Source organism: Schistocerca piceifrons, chromosome 6 (genome assembly GCF_021461385.2).
Source record: "Schistocerca piceifrons isolate TAMUIC-IGC-003096 chromosome 6, iqSchPice1.1, whole genome shotgun sequence".
NCBI classification, from domain to species: domain Eukaryota; kingdom Metazoa; phylum Arthropoda; class Insecta; order Orthoptera; family Acrididae; genus Schistocerca; species Schistocerca piceifrons.
The window spans coordinates 90,244,225-90,257,064 of NC_060143.1; the positions used below are offsets into that span (position 1 = coordinate 90,244,225).

Below are 12,840 nucleotides of genomic sequence, written 5' to 3' on the forward strand. Positions count from 1 at the left end.
AATTGTTGAGTCCATCTCATGTCTAGTTAATGCATGGTGCCAGGAAAAAGGAGGTCCAACACGATATTAGGAAGTATCCCATGGCTTTTGTCATCTCTGTGCACTGTACCTGAATTGACAGCACTAACGTCCAGAATCTGGTAAAATACCCTTGGTTACGTTATAAAATTCTGTATCTTCAGTTTCTGAGTGGTTGTTGTTGTTGTTGTCTTCAGTCCTGAGACTGGTTTGATGCAGCTCTCCATGCTACCCTATCCTGTGCAAGTTTCTTCATCTCCCAGTACTTACTGCAACCTACATCCTTCTGAATCTGCTTAGTGTATTCATTTCTTGGTCTCCCTCTATGATTTTTACCCTCCACGCTGACCTCCAGTGTTAAATTTGTGATCCCTTGATGCCTCAGAACATGTCCTACCAACCAGTCCCTTCTTCTTGTCAAGTTGTGCCACAAACTCCTCTTCTCCCCAATCCTATACAATACCTCCTCATTAGTTATGTGATCTAACCATCTAATCTTCAGCATTCTTCTGTAGCACCACATTTCGAAAGCTTCTATTCTCTTCTTGTCCAAACTATTTATCATCTATGTTTCACTTCCATATATGGCTACACTCCATACAAATACTTTCAGAAACGACTTCCTGACACTTAAATCTATACTCGATGTTAACAAATTTCTCTTCTTCAGAAACGCTTTCCTTGCCATTGCCAGTCAACATTTTATATGCTCTCTTCTTCGACCATCATCAGTTATTTTGCTCCCCAAATAGCAAAACTCCTTTACTACTTTAAGTGTCTCATTTCCTAATCTAATTCCCTCAGCATCACCCGACTTAATTTGACTACATTCCATTATCCTCGTTTTGCTTTTGTTGATGTTCAACTTATATCCTCCTTTCAAGACACTGTCCATTCCGTTCAACTGCTCTTCCAAGTCCTTTGCTGTCTCTGACAGAATTACAATGTCATCGACGAACCTCAAAGTTTTTACTTTTTCTCCATGAATTTTAATACCTACTCTGAATTTTTCTTTTGTTTCCTTTACTGCTTGCTCAATATACAAATTGAATAACATCGGGGAGAGGCGACAACCCTGTCTCACTCCCTTCCCAACCACTGCTTCCCTTTCATGTCCCTCGACTCTTATAACAGCCATCTGGTTTCTGTACAAATTGTAAATTGCCTTTCGCTCCCTGTATTTTACCCCTGCCACCTTCAGAATTTGAAAGAGAGTATTCCAGTCAACATTGTCAAAAGCTTTCTCTAAGTCTACAAATGCTAGAAACATAGGTTTGCCTTTGCTTCATCTTTCTTCTAAGAAAAGTCATAATGTCAGTATTGCTTCACATGTTCCAATATTTCTACGGAATCCAAACTGATCTTCCCCAAGGTTGGCTTCTACTAGTTTTTCCATTCGTCTGTAAAGAATTTGCATTAGTATTTTGCAGCTGTGGCTTATTAAACTGATAGTTTGGTAATTTTCACATCTGTCAACACCTGCTTTCTTTGGGATTGGAATTATTATATTCTTCTTGAAGTCTGAGGGTATTTCGCCTGTCTCATACATCTTGCTCACCAGATGGTAGAGTTTTGTCAGGACTGGTTCTCTCAAGGCGATCAGTAGTTCTAAAGGAATGTTGTCTACTCCCGGGGCCTTGTTTCGACTCAGGTCTTTCAGTGCTCTGTCAAACTCTTCAAGCAGGATTTTATCTCCCATTTCGTCTTCATCTACATTCTCTTCCATTTCCAGAATATTGTCCTCAAGTACGTCGCCCTTGTATAGACCCTCTATATACTCCTTCCACCTATCTGCCTTCCCTTCTTTGCTTAGAACTGGGTTTCCATTTGAGCTCTTGATATTCATACAAGTGGTTCTCTTTTCTCTAAAGGTCTCTTTAATTTTCCTGTAGGCAGTATGTATCTTACCCCAAGTGAGATAAGCCTTTACATCCTTACATTTGTCCTCTAGCCATCTGAGTGATGGTGTCAATAAATACCACATGATGGGTGTATGTTACATAATTACTGCCTTGTTCTTTTATGCCACATACAAGGCTACAGTCTTGTCTTTTGTAAATCCAAATGGACAGGAACCTATTTCTTTGGATTTGCTGGGAAGGAATTCACTTATACTCTCTCTCGTTTTGCCTCACAGTTCCAATGTAAGCCAGTCCATTGGTCTTCATGATATCCACAAGCTCTACTGAGGAAAACCAATTGTCCCATGTGACATTGCTGTTTGTAACTTGTATAAGCTTCAACAGGCATATTAAAGATTGTTCGTTTTGAGAGCTTTCATTCTTCTTCTGTAAGCCTATCTCCATCAGAATCTTTGCCAGCATATAAATATCAATTCAGGGAATATTCATTTCTAGCATCTGAAAGACACATCACTTTTATGCCATATTGCATCAATGCATTATGAGGTGCCAATGGTATACACAGCTTGGCAATATTATGCATGAATTTCAAAAATAATTCTGAAATTGCAGCTGTCTTCTCTTGTAGCAGTATTGTTAGAATGTAGCATTGAAAGAAGTATATTGAATCGACGTTCCCTCATGACACACTGAAAAATGTCACTGTCAGAACCATCTGTTGCAAACATTGCGCTATTAGTCGTCTGAGTTGAATAAATGTTGCAGAATACAGTAAAAGTCCTAACAAAGCGTGGAGCTCTGTAATGTCTGTCAGGCATTTCAGTGCAGTGTGGAACTTTATATTGTTGCCATTCAGTTGCGATTTTCGCATTGGTCCGAGCTACTATTTCTTGTTGCTTTTCTTGTGGGGGTATTCAGATTCCAAACCACCTCAGGTTCGGCTGAATTTCCTAGTGTACACATTTGACCCTTTATACATGACAATTGAAGAACAATATTGTATTTTTACATCATTCTCCTTGGGATAAAAGGTCGACAAGACCACTTCAACCCATTTTTTCCATAATAAACCTTATTATGAACATAACTTACTCCAATATCTTACCTTTCATTGCCAGAAATTTCAGAATCTGAATTATCATCATACCTCTATGCAGAAGTTTACCTCACACTCATCAACATCACTTGCATCATCTAGCCATGATTGTATTACAGAATTGAAGTCTGGATCATATGAGTGAACACTGCTACACATGGGTTTACCTCCACTCAACATAATGTAGCTTTTGAGGTGTGTCACACAGACCGTACATGTTAATAATAACACTACAGTTTTCATGCAATTAACAATTGGAGGTAAACTGTAACCACAGAATTGATCAAGGACATAGTGCATAAGGTAGATAGAAGTGGGGCAAGCAGATGCAAAATAAGGTGCCAGCAGGAAACTTCAGAATTATTGATTGGTATGGAAAAATGCACATCACAAATTAAGGGTAAATTAAATTATCCATCTACCATTCAGATTCTTGGACACATGTAATAGCTATATTCGAGTAATGAATACTGTAGAAGAATAATAGGTTTTTATTTATTGTAGGGGTAGATACTTGTTAAAATGAATCAGATTTTTACAGTGTCGAAGTATTTTGCAAACACAGAATCAAAATATTCAGTTAACTAGCAGAAAAGTGGCACGTAATAATGACTTTTAAATTAGTTTTGATTCTGTATATTATTCCAGATGTTCTTATTTTTGTAGAAAGAGAAGAAAATTCTCAGACAATCAAGAATTATGCTTGCTACCATAGACATGGACGCAGAATCCATAAAATTTACTCATATTTCTCATGTTTGTACAAGAACCCTAAGGACTTTGAAAAGACTTCTGCAAGAGGCTTAGTTACAAATTCTATACAATATTCTTATTTCTTGTATATGCTAAATAAATTTTTATTAGATTTTTCTGAGCTCAAAATTGTCTCGCAAAATGTATCAGAATATTTTCCAGGCAAGAAGGTGGGTTGCTCAGTGCATTCAGTGTGTGCCGTGTGCCTGCCCCCCCCCCCCCCCCCCCACCCCACACACACACACACACACACACACACACACACACAGACAGACAGACAGACAGACAGACAGAGAGAGAGAGAGAGAGAGAGAGAGAGCACTGCTCTTTCTATAATTGTAGTATGTATAATTCTACAAATGCAGATATGCACATTCATAAAGTGAATGAACAACCATATCTATCTGTTTGGTAAATAATCATTAATAGTTTGAAATTGTGTAATTTAGCTTTTCTAAGATTTAAAATGTGCTATTTTCCTGTAAAATAATTATTATTATTACTTCGGAAGATTATTGTAGCATTGCCACATGGAAATTGACTCTAAATGAAATGTGTGTGTCATTCACTATATTCAATTATTAATCAATAATAATAGATATTCTATATCTAAAAACAAAGATGATGAGACTTACCAAACAAAAGCACTGGCAGGTCGATAGACACACAAACATACACACAAAATTCAAGATTTCGCAACAAACGGTTGCTTCATCAGGAAAGAGGGAAGGAGAGGGACAGACGAAAGGATGTGGGTTTTAAGGGAGAGGGTAAGGAGTCATTCCAATCCCGGGAGCGGAAAGACTTACCTTAGGGGGAAAAAAGGACGGGTATACACTCGCGTGCGCGCGCCCACACACACACACACACACACACACACACACACACACACACACACACACACACGCATCCATCCGCACATACACAGACACAAGCAGACATTTGTAAAGGCAAAGAGTTTGGGCAGAGATGTCAGTAGAGGCGGAAGTAAAGAGGCAAAGATGTTGTTGAAAGACAGGTGAGGTATGAGTGGCGGCAACTTGAAATTAGCGGAGGTTGAGGCCTGGCGGATAACGAGAAGAGAGGATATACTGAAGGGCAAGTTCTCATCTCCAGAGTTCTGACAGGTTGGTGTTAGTGGGAAGTATCCAAATAACCCGGACGGTGTAACACTGTGCCAAGATGTGCTGGCCATGCACCAAGGCATGTTTAGCCACAGGGTGATCCTCATTACCAACAAACACTGTCTGCCTGTGTCCATTCATGCGAATGGACAGTTTGTTGCTGGTCATTCCCACATAGAAAGCTTCACAGTGTAGGCAGGTCAGTTGGTAAATCACGTGGGTGCTTTCACACGTGGCTCTGCCTTTGATCGTGTACACCTTCCGGGTTACAGGACTGGAGTAGGTGGTGGTGGGAGGGTGCATGGGACAGGTTTTACACTGGGGGCGGTTACAAGGGTAGGAGCCAGAGGGTAGGGAAGGTGGTTTGGAGATTTCATAGGGATGAACTAAGAGGTTACGAAGGTTAGGTGGACGGCGGAAAGACACTCTTGGTGGAGTGGGGAGGATTTAATGAAGGATGGATCTCATTTCAGGGCAGGATTTGAGGAAGTCGTATCCCTGCTGGAGAGCCACATTCAGAGTCTGATCCAGTCCCGGAAAGTATCCTGTCACAAGTGGGGCACTTCTGGGGTTCTTCTGTGGGAGGTTCTGGGTTTGAAGGGATGAGGAAGTGGCTCTGGTTATTTGCTTCTGTACCAGGTCGGGAGGGTAGTTGCGGGATGCGAAAGCTGTTTTCAGGTTGTTGGTGTAATGGTTCAGGGATTCCGGACTGGAGCAGATTCGTTTCCCACGAAGATCCAGGCTGTAGGGAAGGGAACGTTTGATGTGGAATGGGTGGCAGCTGTCATAATGGAGGTACTGTTGCTTGTTGGTGGGTTTGATGTGGACGGACGTGTGAAGCTGGGCATTGGACAGATGGAGGTCGACGTCAAGGAAAGTGGCATGGGATTTGGAGTAGGACCAGGTGAATCTGATGGAACCAAAGGAGTTGAGGTTGGAGAGGAAATTCTGGAGTTCTTCTTCACTGTGAGTCCAGATCATGAAGATGTCATCAATAAATCTGTACCAAACTTTGGGTTGGCAGGCCTGGGTAACCAAGAAGGCTTCCTCTAAGCGACCCATGAATAGGTTGGCGTACGAGGGGGCCATCCTGGTACCCATGGCTGTTCCCTTTAATTGTTGCTATGTCTGGCCTTCAAAAGTGAAGACGTTGTGGGTCAGGATGAAGCTGGCTAAGGTAATGAGGAAAGAGGTTTTAGGTAGGGTGATGGGTGTGAAAGGAAGCGCTCCATCGCAGCGAGGCCCTGGACGTGCGGAATATTTGTGTATAAGGAAGTGGCATCAGTGGTTACAAGGATGGTTTCCGGGGGTAACAGACTGGGTAAGGATTCCAGGCGTTCAAGAAAGTGGTTGGTGTCTTTGATGAAGGATGGGAGACTGCATGTAATGGGTTGAAGGTGTTGATCTAGGCAGAGATACGTTCTGTGAGGGCTTGGTAACCAGCTACAATGGGGCGGCTGGGATGATTGGGTTTGTGAATTTTAGGAAGAAGGTAGAAGGTAGGGGTGCGGGGTGTTGGTGGGGTCAGCAGGTTGATGGAGTCAGGTGAAAGGTTTTGTAGGGGGCCTAAGGTTCTGAGGATTCCTGGAAGGTTTGGAGGGGGTGATTTTGAGGAAGAGGAGGTGGGTCCCGCTGTGACGGAGGACGGAACTGTTCCAGGCAGGGTTCAATTTGGATAGTGTCTTGGGGAGTTGGATCATTAGGAGTAGGATTAGGATCATTTTTCTTTGTGGCACAGTGATATTTCCAGCAGAGAGTACGAGTGTAGGACAGTAAATCTTTGACGAAGGCTGTTTGGTTGAATCTGGGAGTGGGGCTGAAGGTGAGGCCTTTGGATAGGACTGAGGTTTCGGATTGGGAGAGAGGTTTGGAGGAAAGGTTAACTACTGAATTAGGGTGTTGTGGTTCCAGATTGTGTTGATTGGAATTTTGAGGTTTTGGAGGGAGTGGAGCTGGAAGTGGGAGATTGAGTAGATGGGAGAGACTGGGTTTGTGTGCAATGAGAGGAGGTTGAGGTTTGCTGGAAAGGTTGTGAAGGGTGAGTGAGTTGCCTTTCTGGAGGTGGGAAACCAGGAAATTGGATAGTTTTTTAAGGTGGAGGGTGTCATGCTGTTCTAATTTGCAGTTGGCCTGTAGGAGGATGCTCTGAACAGCCGGTATGGATGTGGGAGAGGAAAGATTGAGGACTTTTATTAAGGATAGGAGTTGACGGGTGTGTTCATTGGCTGAGTTGATGTGTAGGCGAAGGATTAGGTGGGTGAGGGCAATGGATTGTTCAGTTTGGAACTGGTATAGGGACTGATAGAAAGAAGGGTTGCAGCCAGAGATGGGAACTTCAAGTGTGATGAGAGATCTGGTGTGAAAAAAGGCGAAAAAAGTTGCTTTCTAGTTCACCTCTATCTCTCCCCATATATTTTTATTTTCATTTTCATTTCAGCCTCATGTTACACTTTCCACCTTCTAATACCATGTCACCCTCACAACACCCCCACAACGACCCCATTAAGGTTTATTTACATTCCCTCCGCAAACATGCCTTCGCCCTAGCCAGATTACACTCCCATATTTTATTTTCTCCGGCTTGTGTGACATTTGGCATTACCCCCAAAGGCCTCACACTTGAAGTTCCCATCTCTGGCTGCAACCCTTCTTTCCATCAGTCCCGATACCAGTTCCAAACTGAATAATCCATTGCCCTCACCCACCTAATCCTTCACCTACACATCAACTCAGCCAATGAACACACCCGTCAACTCCTATCCTTAATAAAAGTCCTCAATCTTTCCTCTCCCACATCCACACCGGCTGTTCAGAGCATCCTCCAACAGGCCAACCGCAAATTAGAACAGCACGCCACCCCCCACCTTAAAAATCTATCCAATCTCCTGGTTTCCCACCTCCAGAAAGGCAACTCACTCACCCTTCACAACCTTTCCAGCAAACCTCAACCTCCTCTCATTGCACACAAACCCAGTCTCTCCCATCTACTCAATCGCCCACTTCCAGCTCCACTCCTCCCAAAACCTCAAAATTCCAATCAACACAATCTGGAACCACAACACCCTAATTCAGTAGTTAACCTTTCCTCCAAACCTCTCTCCCAATCCGAAACCTCTGTCCTATCCAAAGGCCTCACCTTCAGCCCCACTCCCAGATTCAACCAAACAGCCCTCGTCAAAGATTTACTGTCCTACACTCGTACTCTCTGCTGGAAATATCACTGTGCCACAAAGAAAAATGATCCTAATCCTATTCCTAATGATCCAACTCCCCAAGACACTATCCAAATTGAATCCTGCCTGGAACAGTTCCGTCCTCCGTCACAGCGGGACCCACCTCCTCTTCCTCAAAATCACCCCCTCCAAACCTTCCAGGAATTTCTGACTTCCAGCCTTGCCTCTCAATCCTTCATAAAAAACCTTATTCCTACTCTCAACATCACCACTGCTGAAGCCCAAGCTATCCGTGATCTAAAGGCTGACCGTTCCATCGTCATTCTTCCGGCGGACAAGGGTTCCACGACAGTGGTACTTGATCGTCGGGAGTATGTGGCTGAGGGACTGCGTCAGCTTTCAGACAACACCACATACAAAGTTTGCCAAGGTAATCCCATTCCTGATGTCCAGGCGGAGCTTCAAGGAATCCTCAGAACCTTAGGCCCCTTACAAAACCTTTCACCTGACTCCATCAACCTGCTGACCCCACCGACACCCCGCACCCCTACCTTCTGCCTTCTTCCTAAAATTCACAAACAAAATCATCCCAGCCACCCCATTGTAGCTGGTTACCAAGCCCCCACAGAACGTATCTCTGCCTACGTAGATCAACACCTTCAACCCATTACATGCAGTCTCCCATCCTTCATCAAAGACACCAACCACTTTCTTGAACGCCTGGAATCCTTACCCAGTCTGTTACCCCCGGAAACCATCCTTGTAACCATTGATGCCACTTCCTTATACACAAATATTCCGCACGTCCAGGGCCTCGCTGCGATGGAGCGCTTCCTTTCACTCCCATCACCTGCCACCCTACCTAAAACCTCTTTCCTCATTACCTTAGCCAGCTTCATCCTGACCCACAACGTCTTCACTTTTGAAGGCCAGACATAGCAACAATTAAAGGGAACAGCCATGGGTACCAGGATGGCCCCCTCGTACGCCAACCTATTCATGGGTCACTTAGAGGAAGCCGCCTTGGTTACCCAGGCCTGCAAACCCAAAGTTTGGTACAGATTTATTGATGACATCTTCATGATCTGGACTCACAGTGAAGAAGAACTCCAGAATTTCCTCTCCAACCTCAACTCCTTTGGTTCCATCAGATTCACCTGGTCCTACTCCAAATCCCATGCCACTTTCCTTGACGTCGACCTCCATCTGTCCAACGGCCAGCTTCACACGTCCGTCCACATCAAACCCACCAACAAACAACAGTACCTCCATTATGACAGCTGCCACCCATTCCACATCAAACGTTCCCTTCCCTACAGCCTGGATCTTCGTGGCAAACGAATCTGCTCCAGTCCGGAACCCCTGAACCATTACACCAACAACCTGAAAACAGCTTTCGCATCCCGCAACTACCTTCCCGACCTGGTACAGAAGCAAATAACCAGAGCCACTTCCTCATCCCTTCAAACCCAGAACCTCCCACAGAAGAACCCCAGAAGTGCCCCACTTGTGACAGGATACTTTCCGGGACTGGATCAGACTCTGAATGTGGCTCTCCAGCAGGGATACGACTTCCTCAAATCCTGCCCTGAAATGAGATCCATCCTTCATTAAATCCTCCCCACTTCACCAAGAGTGTCTTTCCGCCGTCCACCTAACCTTCGTAACCTCTTAGTTCATCCCTATGAAGTCTCCAAACCACCTTCCCTACCATCTGGCTCCTACCCTTGTAACCGCCCCCAGTGTAAAACCTGTCCCATGCACCCTCCCACCACCACCTACTCCAGTCCTGTAACCCGGAAGGTGTACACGATCAAAGGCAGAGCCACGTGTGAAAGCACCCACGTGATTTACCAACTGACCTGCCTACACTGTGAAGCTTTCTATGTGGGAATGACCAGCAACAAACTGTCCATTCGCATGAATGGATACAGGCAGACAGTGTTTGTTGGTAATGAGGATCACCCTGTGGCTAAACATGCCTTGGTGCATGGCCAGCACATCTTGGCACAGTGTTACACCGTCCGGGTTATTTGGTTACTTCCCACTAACACCAACCTGTCAGAACTCTGGAGATGGGAACTTGCCCTTCAGTATATCCTCTCTTCTCGTTATCCGCCAGGCCTCAACCTCCGCTAATTTCAAGTTGCCGCCACTCATACCTCACCTGTCTTTCAACAACATCATTGCCTCTTTACTTCCACCTCGACTGACATCTCTAGCCAAACTCTTTGCCTTTACAAATGTCTGCTTGTGTCTGTGTATGTGCGGATGGATGTGTGTGTGTGTGTGTGTGTGTGTGTGTGTGTGTGTGTGTGCGCGCGAGTGTATACCTGTCCCTTTTTCCCCCTAAGGTAAGTCTTTCTGCTCCCGGGATTGGAATGACTCCTTACCCTCTCCCTTAAAACCCACATCCTTTCGTCTGTCCCTCTCCTTCCCTCTTTCCTGATGAAGCAACCGTTTGTTGTGAAAGCTTGAATTTTGTGTGTATGTTTGTGTGTCTATCGACCTGCCAGTGCTTTTGTTTGGTAAGTCTCATCACCTTTGTTTTTAGATATATTTTTCCCACGTGGAATGTTTCCCTCTGTTATATTCATGATAGATATTCTCATTCTTGAGTGACTAATGATAGGCTAGGAATGGGAAGATAATGGCCATGGCCTGTTTTTAGGAACTTTGGGAAAACCACTAATCAGGATTGTGGGCTGGCTTAGGTAACAGTCCTGAGCCTGTTCAGACATTGACTTGACTGTCTTTAGTACGGAAGCCAAACTGAAAGATCTCTAACAGAATTTCCAGAAAAGTGAGTATGTATTCTGGGATAGGCTGTTTTGTAAAAATTATGTAGAAACTGAATGAGGAGTGAGATAGAATGAGAAGTTAATCACTTATTTGCACTTCTTTAAATAGTTATACTGTATATTTCCATCACTTAGAAACTAACCCCTGCTCCATTGACGGTTTGATGAAATAGCTTCTAGCCAGATAAAACTGAGTCATCACAGAGTGTATGTAATTTGCTGGAAATACCTGGTAACCAAGGGAGGACTTTTATTCTCAGCAGTTGAATTACTATTATAATCACTATCCTGTTTGAGTCTAAACTGTTGCCTGCAATGTCTGCCTCAGCAAAACCATTGCATTTATATGCGATTGTTTATTTCCAGTCTCTATGTTTTTACCAGTTTTAAGAAAAAGTCATTGAATTCAATGGCTGCAGATTTAATTTTTTAATATCTATGTCATTCCAAAGGAAATGAATATAGTTTATGTGACAGTTTTTGTTTTTTCTTTAATAACAATCCATAGGGATTTTGCTTTATTCTTTATTTTTTCTTCATGTATATACTGTTTGCTTTTGTGACAACACAATGAACAGCTTTTAAGTAGTTGGTAATGCAGTTTCAGTTCTCGTATTAAATAATATTCTCTTTTCTGTTTAAAGAATACAGAGATATTCATAAGACCTATGGGGTTTCATAAGAGGACTGTGTGAAAATTACAAGACATACAGAACAGTAACACATATCAGTGAATAGAGATTCTCTCAAAGTTTAGATTCACATTGCATTGTGACGTAGTTGCAGAGCACACCACTAGTGGGCCAGTGTTCAGGACATCAAGACAAATCATTTTTGCATTGGATTCGTTCATGTCTGCAGATAGGCAATACAGTTAACAGATTTATAAAGCTGACTCCATTGTGCCTTCCCACACCAGCATCTTCATTGAACTGCATGCAATTAATGATATTTGCTATGTCACAAACGGTGCCCATTTTAATCAGCTGTGTTCAGCATAATGTAGGAAAACTTTGAGAATAAATTATATTTTTCATGTATAATGCTTAGCCAGTAGATCTTTTGCACTGTCCTTCAGGCAAACTTTCTGTGAATAATCAGACTGGACCACAATTTATAGCTCTTTTGAACAGTACCATTCCTTTGTTGGTTTAACATAAATGAATAAGATGTTTCACAGTTAGTATTTACTTGTTGTGACCAATTCATTGCCCACGGAGGTAACATTCTTTTCATTTTTTAGACTTTATAATGGAGAAAAGTCATGATACTTCAATTCAGTGATCATCAGCAAAGTTCTTGCACTCTACAGAATGGCTCCCTATAAACCTAGCTATCACAGTTTTGTTCTTCAGATGTTTTAGTGGCTTCTAAAAGTGCTAGTTTATTTATTTCTATTTTTGAAATATGAAACATATTGTTGTTAACCCTGCTCATTCAGAAAATAATGTTTTTATGAATTTTACAGAGCATGTACACCATTGGCATCAATTTATTTCTCCTACAAAGTACTTGCGTATATTACATACTGTCCACTTAGTTGACAGAGAAGAAACCCACTTTTAAAGATATAAGATTGGACTCCCAGTCTTGTCAAACTTGACATAGTTCACAATTGTCCTTGTATCCTGTCATCTGTGGTATAAGCCTTCCATCATTTGTGTGTCCTGGTGGACACCTTACCTCATACAGTGTTATGACGATGTCACTATCCATCAACTGCCATGTTTATCTTCTCTTCCATGTGGCACATTTGTGGAAAATTTTGGGTTTAAACACAGCCATTTAAGGGAATATTGAGCAGTAACTCACATGACTAATAAGTCAAACATTGTAATTCACCTTCCAAACTTGAGATCTTCATGTTGCACATATTGTTACAGGGTTGAGAAAAGAGGAAAATATAGAAGGAAGCCACTAAGAAAAGCGTGTTGCCAACTTGTGAATATCTCTCTCTCACACACACTCAACTTTATAGTAATGTGCCTGTGCATGGTGATTGATTATATGTCT

At 42.8% G+C, this 12,840-nt stretch overlaps 1 protein-coding gene across 1 annotated transcript in view; it reads left to right on the forward strand.

The window, feature by feature from the left end:
- LOC124802745 (protein Rae1) overlaps window positions 1-12,840 on the forward strand; it is a 58,170-nt gene that overhangs the window by 42,938 nt on the left and 2,392 nt on the right. The gene's annotated exons all lie outside the window — the stretch shown is intronic.